This window comes from Sminthopsis crassicaudata, chromosome 3, assembly GCF_048593235.1.
Source record: "Sminthopsis crassicaudata isolate SCR6 chromosome 3, ASM4859323v1, whole genome shotgun sequence".
NCBI lineage: Eukaryota > Metazoa > Chordata > Mammalia > Dasyuromorphia > Dasyuridae > Sminthopsis > Sminthopsis crassicaudata.
The window spans coordinates 502,554,191-502,566,013 of NC_133619.1; the positions used below are offsets into that span (position 1 = coordinate 502,554,191).

General features: G+C 40.7%; 1 long non-coding RNA gene across 1 annotated transcript in view; it reads left to right on the forward strand.

Annotated features, from left to right (window-relative positions):
- The window catches only part of LOC141563185 (uncharacterized), a 7,712-nt gene extending 5,012 nt beyond the window's left edge, over positions 1-2,700 (forward strand). The window contains exon 3 of the long non-coding RNA XR_012488362.1: positions 772-2,700. This is a non-coding gene — a long non-coding RNA (uncharacterized LOC141563185). The remainder of the gene's footprint in view (positions 1-771) is intronic.
- The last annotated feature ends 9,123 nt before the right edge of the window (positions 2,701-11,823 follow it).

Here is an 11,823-nt window from a genome sequence, read left to right on the forward strand (position 1 = left end):
GATTTGGGATGTCTCTGACATATTTGCCCTGTGGCCATAGACAAGTCTCTTAACTTTCAGATAAGTTTCTTTCCATGAAAGGCATTCCCAAACCCTTGTGAAGATCAATTGCAAGAGAAGAATTGGATTGATGCAGAATACATACAAATCTGTTCGTGTACTATTCAGATCATACTCCAGTGAAGAAATCTCATAAACATGTCTATTAGAAATGGACAGAATATGAGGGCAAATCCATCTACTATTTTTCTAGGATTCTTTCATCATATGAACTTCCAATATCTCTTTAATCCCCCTTGTATCCACAACCATTATTTCTATTCCTTGGGAGAAAGAGTAGGGAAAGAACTGAATGAATTCCCAGAAGAAGTCTAGTTCCAGAAAAGAATAGTCAAGAAGAGTTCCTAGATTCAACAAATTCATTTATTAACCTTAAGCCAAAATATCATTACTTTTAGACCAAATGCTCTGTATATTTCCATGAATTTTAAAATTATATCAGTCCAATTAACTATTCCTTTTTGGGGAGATAAGGATCCCCAGTGAAAGGGCCTACAAAGCATTTGGGACAACATATCTCAGACCAAGCTAGTTCTCATAATAATTCAGGCAAAATGAATTTGAACAAATCCAAAATATTTTTAAAAGGGCTTGTGTGGTGGGGTCCCAAGACCCTTTCCATGCTATAACAGACTCTAGGATTAAGGCATACTGAAGAGATAATCTCCTCATTTTAGCCCTTCAACTCTTAGTACCCTTTTATCTCTCCAGGCATCATGAAAAGCAAAGAAAGAAGCTGATTGGCTTTGTGAAGTGGAAAAAACTGGATATTGGGTTGGAGAAAAGGTTCCCTCAGGAGCTGTCCATTCAGCACCATAAATTCCGCTAAAACCTGTCTACAGTTCCTTCCAAGTTCCAAGTCCGCAGTGGAATCACAACTTGGGTTTGAGCTAGTAGTTGGGCATATGCTGTTTGAATCAACAGAAGTCTTACAAGAGATCTAAATTTGAAGCATGCCCCTTGCTTAACTGGAGACGAAAATAGAAACAAAACTTACCTTTTAATAGAACAATTTGTTTCAATAGAGAGATAACAGTAACAGCATAACAGCATCATGATTATTTACATTCAAGTGCAGTTGCAACAAAGTATGATTCAAAGAAGAATTTATATTAGCTCATTTGTATTGGATTATCAGTGAAATTAGTATTGGAATAGACAAATTTTAAAATATTTTAGCTTTACTGCCCAGTGACCTCAAAGATGAATTATAATCGCTCTCCCCCATTCATTCCATTCCTTATTTTCCACATTTTCTAGTCCAGAGACACTAAATAATCTCTCCTTCTTGTACACCTCATGAATGCTACGCTTTAGAAGTTTCCTATTTTGTATATTCCCTAACCTTGGCTCTGCAAAGAGTAAGACCAAGGAAACTGAAATGGAATTATTACATCTGGATCGTTATTATCAATGACATGCTGCATCCTGAATTGCTTTGTTTATTAAAAGGTAAAGGCCTTATTCTCACCCCAAACTGGCTGAGGGCACAAGACAGCCATCAAATCAATAAGTGATCCAGGACTAGAATGAAGGAGTTTTTGAGTCTCAGCCCAGCTCTTTAACCAAGAAGGTTTATCCCCAAGGCCAAGTATCCACTGCTTTCAAGATGTGGATTGGGGAGGGGGGTTGGACAAAAAGGTTTGGAGCAGACGGAACTGAGAGTAACACTGTGTGGATCTAGCCGGGTTTTAATCCCCTGATTTGTTCCCTTTCAGCCGCTCTGCAAACACAGAGCCCTCAGGCGTCTAGGGGCTTGTTGCCCTGTTAGCAGATTTGTTCCCCGAGATGGCGCAGCTAATTGTCCCTTTATTTGGGGATCAGGTCGTATTTGCTCAGGCTTCCCAGAGCGGGAGATACTGCCTCAGCTTAGATGGCTGGCACCAACTGGGCAAAGCTAGCCTTCTAATCCTTATCATTCCCCAGGGTTGGAAGTTGGATAAATAGTGAGGGCTTTCTTCCCCTTTTTTGGGTTCTCCCTTTCCCTGTTTCCCATGTCTCATCTATTTTTATTTTTCTCTCTCTTCTATCTCCACATTTCCTCCTAAATTCCTTTCCTCACTCTCCTTGTTTCTCTGCCCCCCCCCAATTTGCTTTCCTTTAGTCTTTTATTCCAGACTTTTCCTATCTTTCTTACCCACCATTAGTCAGGAGAGGGTTACCTAGAATCATGAATGGACCTATAATAAATATCTCATAGCCATGGAATACTATTTGCATCCCACTTCATCTGCAGCCCCCAAAATGCCAAGAGAAAAAAATTCTGAAAAGAGATCACAGCAGAGTTAGGAATGGAGTTCTTATGCTTATTCGCCCTACTTTCTATGCAGCACTCAAGTAGATCTGCCTGTTCCTTCCAGCACTGTGCAAGATAAGTGGCTTGAAATCCAGATACTCCTCTGCTAGAAGATCAACTCCCAGGTTTTCATAGCCTATTCTGTAAGTGGTGTTGTGACTCTCTACCTCCTCTGTGAAGCTCAAAAACCCAGGACATTTCAATTCAACTTAACATAAGTTTATATATGCACAGGCAGTATCAATTCTGTAAGAGCAGAAACTTCCTTTTTCAAAAATTTATATTCTCAGCATCTGAAACAATGCCTTGCATATAGCAAATGAAATAAATGTTGTTGGATTGCATATTTTAAGGTTTTAAACTTGCTTTAATAAGTGGATGATGTTTTAGTCAGAAAAAGGGAAGTTTAGATGGGAAGATAAAAAGTTCTGTTTTGAACATGAGTTTGATGTCCCTTAGACAGGCACACACACACACACACACACACACACACACACACACACGGCAGTTAGTGTTGGGCATTCAGAGTTCAAATGTGAACTAGATATTGAGATTTGTGAGATGGTAGAGATGATAACTGAGTTCATGCAAAAACATAAAAACCCCCCACATGGTCTTTGTCTTCAAAGTTCTTACAATCTAATACTGAACACATTATATATATATATATGCATATATATGATTTCAAATTTGTATCTGTCACATTCTCTGATTTAAATGTATATGTATATATGTGAGAAATGCACATTTGAAATCAAACAGAAAAAGATGAGAGATTTAAGTGATAAGATTTGTTTTTAACTGGGTAAATCAGAAAAGTCTTCACTAAGTGCCTAAGTAAGTGTCACTTAGAATAAGAAGATATCAATAACTAGGGAAATAGAGTGTATTCCAAATGGAGTATAACCTGTACAAATACATGAAGTTAGGAAAGTGTAGGATGAAAATAAGAATAGCCAGTGACATTTATATAGTATATTAATGTTAGCAAATTGCTTTATATACATATTTTACTTGATCTTTAGAACAACTGTAAGAGATAGGAGCCATTATCTTCATTTTGTAGATGAGAAAATTAAGGCACACAAAAGTGACTTCCCAGAGTCTCACAACTAATAAATGTCTGAAGCAGGATACCAAACTAACTTTTCTTTAATCCAAATTCAGCATTATATAAGAGAATAACTTGGGTCTAATTTGAGTGGAGAGTAAAATGGTGAGATTGCAAAATAAGACTGGAAAGTAGGTTTAATCCAGAGGCTTTGAATGCCATGGGAAGATCTTTGAAGCAGAAGATTCACATGATCAGATCTGTGCCTTAGTAAGATGCCTTTGAAAGTAGATGGATTAAAGAGAGGAAGAGACATAATTAGGCCTTAAACACATTTGTTTGGTTTTCTTCTCAGATTTTACATTCCTTAAGCTTATATTCCTTCTCTGTATTTTTATTTATGGGCACTATGAAGTTTCCTTGTAATATTACATTAAAAGTTATCCAGGAATTTGTCAGAACTTGGTATCTCTGAACTTCTTTACTATCCAATTAGGTAATCCTGGGAAAGTAATTCACTTTGTTTCTTCATCTGAAAACAAGAATAATGGGTAGTGTAGGGAGATACTCCCTGCCTATAATTGCAAATAATTCCAAGGAATAACAGTTCCTTTTGACCTCTTCTCTGACCCTGAGATTTACGGCATTAAGGTTTGAGGACAGATTCACTCCTCTGGAGATCACGTGTCATCTTTGCTATACTTTTATTAATATAGTGGTATTAGTCATGACAGAAGAGCAGAGACAATGAAAAAAGTGAGCAAGAAAAGGGAGAAAGAAGGAAGAAGAGAGAAAATAGAATTGTATAGGGCAGGCAGAAAAGAGAAAGAAGGTAGGACCACTGGAAGAGAAGACCATTGGATGACAGCCAGCAGATGACATTGGGAAGTGTGCTTGTTTTGATTAGATGATGTTATGTACTAGAATGGACTAGGAAAAAATGTTTGTCCGGATTATGTTGGGGCAACTGGAGATATTTGAGAAAGGAATGTTGATTGGAGTAGTTTAGAGCTTTCCTTTTAGGACAAAAAGAAATAATCTGGAATCTCTAAATTAAGGAGATTTAGTGAAAGATTGTATTTCTTTGTTGGGAGAATTATCACTATATGTAATAGGAAGATAATTAAAGTAGGAATAGAGAGGTTCTGGTCCTATCTCTTTGGCAAGTCTGTTATTGCCAACAATTTGGAGTAAAAGTAGAATGCCTTTACTAGGGATTAGCAGGCTGAGGAGAATCTTTTCATTCCGTAAAATCCTCCCAATGTACTCCATTTACCATCACTCAGAGGCATATATGCCCAACATATACATATCATTCCTGAGGGCCTCCAAGAAAATCTCTCTTTGGGTTCCTTCACAGAGCACATGATGTGTATGCGTGGGAATAGAAAGAGTAGATCGGAAAGAGTAGGAGAGCTAAGTCCCTTCATTTGTCTCTCTTCTCCGCATACCACTGAAGGCTTCAGGTTTTCCAGGTCCATTACTTTGGACAAGTCATATTCTCTTTTCTGGAAATTTCCTTATTTGGGAACAAGAGAAATTAATAAGATCCCTCTAAAGTTCTGTGAGTCTCTGCTAATTTCTCAGAGTTGAACCATCCTGAATGAATGGGAAATAAGAAGCTGTTTTCCAAAGTAGCCCATAACTGAGAAAAGGCATGATCAGAGTGGGAACCTGAAAGTTTCAGGACTGGGTCACCTTGTTGCTGTCTGATAAGGGATATATACCTTTGAGGAAAACAGCTTCAAGCACCTTTCTTCTAATTTGAAATAATATTGATCATAGTCATGTGTAGTTTTTTTGTACCCTTCTTCCCCATGAAGTATTCTTCATGAGCTGAGTTTCATCTACTGTAATTTCCAGCCCAAGGTGACAGCATCTTGGTCCAATGCCAGCACTCTCCTCCTTTTGACCAGGGAATGTGGCTGGGAAAATGGTAGAACTTGAGTCCTGGTGGTGGGAGGGGGGAGGTGTTGACAGAAGTGTCAGCACCAGCTGGTTAGAGTGAGGGCTGGAATGTCACTGCCAAGAAAGAGCAGTCTGAAGAGAATCCCTTATCCCACACTGATTACCCTGCAGTGCTCTTTACCACTGTTCCCCCCAATAAACACATACACAGGCACACGCCCAACCCATTAACATCCCTCCTGAGGGCTACAACCTCCAATCACAACCTCTGTCTGGACCCTTCATTGAGCACAAATATGCATCGACTGTGTATAAGGGAGGGAGTGTATGAAAGGGAGGGAGAGGTCTTTTGCTGGGAACAAACATCTGCCTCCCACCACCATGGTAGTGCCTATGAATGGACCAGCAGGATTTCTGAGGTTCAGAATCAGGATGCCAGGGGGCAATGACCCAGCCTGCAGGGACTGGATGACCAAATAAGGGCAAAGAGAATCAGAGAGTAAAAAAGCAAGCATCGGCTGGAAAGCAAGCGGCAGAAGCCAGCCCCCAGCAGGAGCCAGGGTTTGTTGGCTTGGCCCCTGTTGTTGCTGGGATAATAAGCCAGACACCCCTATAGGGTGTCAGTGGAAGAGTCAGTAGGAAACTATTCTTGCCAGTCTCAAAGTTCAAAAAAACTAGGCATCAGAAAGGCTACTAGGCTGAATTGTCCATAACCCAGCAGAAATTCAAGGAAGGGTTGGAAGCCCAAGTAGTATATTGATAATTTCTTCCTTGTATGGAATGAGTGTTAATTACTTTTTCACTCTTTACCAGTTTTCTCTCCTTTACATCAACTTTCATTTTTCTAATTTCTTTATATCACTCTCAAAATGTGGGGCTTCAAATTGAAAAGCAACTTTAAAGGTTTCACTAGTCAGTCAGTGTCAAACAAGCATTTCTAAGCACTTACTATGTGCCAAGCACTGTATTCATGCTGGGGATACAAAGAAAGCTGTAGTTTCCAGAAGGGAGAAGTCTTTTGACTCCAGGCCTGATACCTTGTTCACTTTGACAACTGGCTTCCCAGAGGTAGGAGGACCTAAGTCCAAATTTGGATTCAGACACTTACTGTGTTACCATTGGTAAATCACTTAACCTTGTCACAATTTCCTCATTTGTAAAATGAGCTAGAGAAGGAAATAGCAAATCACAGCAGTATTTTTGTCAAGAAAACCCCCAAATAAGCTCAGGAAGAGCTAGACATGACTGGAAAACAACTGAACAACAACATCCTCATTCCTTGGCCGGTACTCTATCCGTTCTTGTCACCTAGCTGCTAAGGATAGTGAGTTCTATGTTAGCCCTAGCAAATATGTTGTGTATTGTGTATTTCCTGAATTCGTTATAGAATGCATCTTCTTGGGGTCAGAGAGGATGGTGTCACCAAGGTTCAAGTTTCTCTCTTCTAAATTCTCAAATTGAAACACTGCATCTCCTAGAATGTTTGTTATTCTTTTTGTTTGATTTTTCACAATTGCAGAAGGAAAATAAAAGCATCAGTGCTATAGCTTTTTGGGCAGGAATGAGGCAGTCAAGAATCACTAATCAAATAGATGGAAAGTTCCCCTTTCTGATCTTTTCTTCATTCTCTCTTCTACACTTATTTTCTCTTCCTTTTCCCCTCCAACCTTTCCCACTTCCTTATTCACCATATTTTCAGTCCTCATGAATATTCAACCTTTTTAACAGCACCTATTCATGCTCATTCAAAGACTTTCTCCTCATCCACTTAGAAAATAGGGTATAGAGGAAAGAGTAGGTTCTCTTTTAACTAACCTTGCACAGAAAAGTCACTGGTTGGTGAGGGATTGAGTATTAATCCTCTCAGCTTTTGTTCCTCATCTCGAAGAGAACTTCCTCACAACTGCTCTGAAAACAGATGCTATCTGTGTCTGCCAGTTCCTAGTCTCTAGAGTTAGAGGCTTCAATCTCTAAATGTAGATGTTTCTAAATCTTCCATTCAAAAGTATATACTGCTTCTCTTAGACCTCTTGTTAGCATCCCTAATACAAAAATCTGAGACAGTAATACTAGGAAAACTGGAATGAGCTCAGAGTAAAGAATGAGGAGGCAAATAGGTCCAGGATTCTGTAATTCCTTTCAAGGTAAAGAATTCCCATGATGGTAAAAGTAAAGAGTTCCCATATCCGGGAACCCATATGGGGAACTGCCAAGATGACCCGAGGCCAAAGTTGTTGCATATCTTCCACTTCTCTTTTGTTTTCATTAAGACTGTTGCTAAATTTTGTAGGGATAGAGGAGCAGGGAAAAAGGAGCAGGAAGTAAGAGAATATAATATTTTGGCAATTATAGTTGTAAAGGATCTTAGAGGTCCTCTCAGTACAGGATTTCTTTTTTAGAGCATTTCTGAAATGGTCATTCTGCTCCTTTGTGAGATTGTGAACTTTGATGAGACAGTCCATTCTATTTTCAAATAATTGAGTGTGAGAAAATCTTTCATTATGCTTTATTGACATTTGCCTATATGGTAGTTTCCCTTATGGGTCACAGTTCTGTACTCTATCAGAAAAATGAAAGGTAAGAGATCAAGGCAGCAAGGTGAGAAACCTACTTCGGTTCCAAGTCCTAAAGGAAAGAAATATTTCAATGGGGCCCAAAGCAACTGGGAATAGCATAGTTTGAAGTTTTATATCCTCCATTACTTTACTCTCAATAAATTAGCCTGGGAGTTGAGTGGAGGGATTTTGTCTAGAGCAGCAATTTCTTACTTTTCTTCCCCCTCTCCTGCTCCATTCCATTCTGCTCCATTTTACCATTGCCTAGCTTTGGACATGGCTTTTTCCAGAGAGTTGTTTCTAGGGGGTGAGGCTGCTGTCATCTAAACTGGGAGGGAGATGTGGGGACAGGGCCCATGTGTTTTGGACTCTATTAACTAACTCCCCCGCCCCAATCCATCACATTCTCCCCCCGGGCCGCCGCAGCCCCAGCAGCTGGGTAACCCCGGGGAGGCTGAGTTGAGGGTCCCTGAAGGGAGCCAAGCTTCAGGCAGAGAAGCAGAGACACATGTGTGCTGGGGCAGGTTGGGGCTGGCTTCTCATTGGGAAGGGGGCTCTCCAAGCTGGGCTTCATTAGGGCCATGGCACTAATAGGGGAGGGGGTGTGGGGGTTGGGCTGACAGCCAATTACTTGCTCGTCTGCATTATGGATTAACCCATCTGGGGCTGGGAGATTGGCTCTGAAAGGGGCACAAAGGGGGGAGGCGTGACCACAATCACACACTGAATTATCTTGTCTGAACATCATTGTCCAACAAGCAGGGCCTCTGGATGGATGACCCTTCCCTGGGATCTCTATCTTCTTCATTTTCCCTGCCTCCCCCCAAAGGGTCAGAGGTAATCCTCTACCTGGTTAAAGGCAGAGGCTTTGGGTACACTCCAAAAGTACTCCTTCAAGAGAGGTAGGGAGATTGTGGGGACTTGGAACTTGGGATCATGTTAGCAGATCTGGGAGCCAAGTGATATACTCACATCCTTCCTCATCATATAGGGGCATAGACTTTCAAAGCAATCGTCCTGTCCCCTTAGACAGACACATAAGACATACTTGTCCCCCACTGACTCTGTGGTCTAAGTCTTCAGGCTAGGGATGTGAGAGTAGGGCAGGGATTGAGGATGAGAGATCTAGGGTAAATAGAATGAAAGAAGCTGAAGCTTTGGAAAGAAGCTGGGGAAAGTGATCAGAGCTAGGGGAAGAAGAGCAGGGATTCAAAGGAAAACTTTGGAGAGGGAGACAGGCTGAGAGATGAGCAAGAAGTAGGGGGAATGGAGGGAGGGATCAAGAAGGAGAACCTCTATAGTCAGGTCGGTATTAGCCACAATCTATTTACATTCTATGTCATTCGGGTCTGGAAAAAAAAAAAAAGAGGTTTTGAGACGGGTACTTGGAGCACCCCATGCCCTCCTCTGGCATCTCTAATGCTATCCCCTAGGGAACCCACTCCCCTCCCCCACAATCTCCCTTTCTAGGAAAAAGCCTATTGTGCAGGTTAGTAGAGGAGAGAGTGGAAAAGGGGGGGGGGGTGGAATGACAGTGGGGGTGCTTTCCTTAGGATAATCCTCTCATTACCATCTCATAATCAGAATCACGCTTTCAATGTAAATGGGGATGTTAAATATTAGTTTCTTCAGACACAGGCTCCTCTGGAGTAAATCATCAATGTTCCCCATAATCCCCTCACCCCTTCACTCCTCTAACAGAGATTCACTCCGAGCCTGGAAAGCTCAACGTGGAAGGGTGCCAGTGTAGAGAGGGTTTAGGGGTCAGGTTAACCTTAACGATGATAGTTGCCAGTTATATACTGCTTCAAGATTTGTAATACGTCTTTGATATGTTATTCTATTTGACCTTTACAAAAAACTTATAAGGTACTGTGGGATATTAGTGCCCCCATGTCACAGGAGAAACTGAGTTTCATACAAATATATGATTTGCCCATGGTCACAGGAATAAATGTCAGAAGCTGGGTTTCGATGCAAATCAAGTTCTCACTTCATTTACTACATAAAGATTTCTTTTTTCTTTAAATTAAATTATATATATATATATTTTTTCAAATGAAGATCTGCCTTCTCTCACTCCCACATCATCCCCTGTCATTGACTGAGAAAAACAAGAAAACAAAACCCCTATTATATAAACACACGTAGCTACATAAAATAACTTCCTACATACTTCAGGATGTTTTAAGAATACTGGAGGTATTTGAAAAAAGGAATGAGTTTTGTTTTTATTGGGTCTCAGCAACATTTTCCTGATTCTGAAGGGCAAGATCATCTAAAGGAAATTGACCCACTCCAAACCCATCAAGAACTATTTTGCTGAATGCCTCCTGGTCCCAAATCATTCATAGCCCACTGGAGATCAATAAATACAGTATTATAAATTGAAGTGCCAAATTGGGGGAAGGGGGAGAGATGTTGCTATTGGGGAACCCAGACTCTTTGCCTAGTCTACCATACTTCAGACATCACTAATATTTTCTGGAGATGTGGTTAGTATGTATTTCTCTTTTAGTAGCATGCAAAATCAGTTTTATTCCAATTAGCACAATGGAAGGGTTTTGGAAGGAAGACATGAGTTGACCTAATTTATTCCAACCTCCCTACCAAATAAGGAGATAGTTATGACTTTTTTTTACATTAACTGTGTGGAGACAAAGAGTGATTAATGGGTAAATTCTGTGATGTGTCTGGACATACAAAATATCCCAAAAGTCTTAGTGATTAAAACAAAACTTTTGAAATAGAGAGAAAACTGCATGCTCTTGGGGAGGAGGGAAGGCAGTCAGATGCTTTGCTCACTAACCAGACCTTCTACTACTAAATAGCTCATTTTCTTACCTCTCCACTCAGTTTATATGTTCTTTCCTTCATAATCTGGCCTTTGCGCTGGATACATTGTTAGTTTCCTGCTTGGCACCCAAGAGAAAGAGTTTAACTAGAGTTGGCAAATCTTTTCTTTAATATTGAGGTTGGGATAGGGATAGGAGAGGTATGGCCCAGGGTGGCCCTCTTTTATAATTAGATATGTAAGTTTAGGTAACCTTGGAGTGTGAAGAAGTCTGTTCAATTCAGTTCTCATGGATTCAGTTCAATTCAGTTCAATCCGTTTCAATTCAACAAATATTTAATTGCCTATTACTAAAAGTATGACCCTGGGCAAGTCACTTAACTCAGTTTGCCTCAGTTTCCTCCCTGTAAAATGAACTGGAAATGGAAATGGCAAACCACTGCAGACTTTTTGCTAAGAAAACCCCAAATCGGGTCGTGAAAAGTTGGACATGAGTGAAAAAAAATTACTGTACAATAACAACACTAATATATAATATATATAAGCTAATATATTTCCTGCTGGGAATGCAAATATAAAAACAGCATATTTAGTGATATAAAGAAGCTTAAAGTTTTATTTCAAAGTGGGGTTTGGATATAAATGTGGTGGTGGGGGGAGTAGATTCAGCTTTCCTTTGGGACTAGGGCAAAGTAACCCTCCTCTGCCTCTGCCCTTGGATTTGGAACACTTGGGACCGGGGAAGGAAGGGACCACATGTGACATGAACTGACCTGAATTGGAGAAGGGAAGAGATGCCTTTGGAGAGTCCCTTCCCCCAGGACAGGGACTGTTTCCGTTGCTCTGCTCCCTCGATCCCTCCGTTTAGCTTTCTCCTCATTAACTCTCTGGCCTCATTAATCAGCCCAGATGAAACGCGCCCCAGGGAATGCAGACCGCCCCCTCTGCAGCTTGGTGCTTTAATTACCCTCCTGGCAGGGAAGCTGGCCGCACGGATGAACTCTCATCCTCTTCCTACCCAGTACTCTTCCCTGCCCTCGAACTCCCTCACCCCCACCCCAAGACATACAGGCGCACACAGTGCTCAGACTAGCTGGAGATGACTAGAAAGGTTGTGGCCCTGCTGCTAAAGGAACTTAGTTCAATGGTTATATGACTA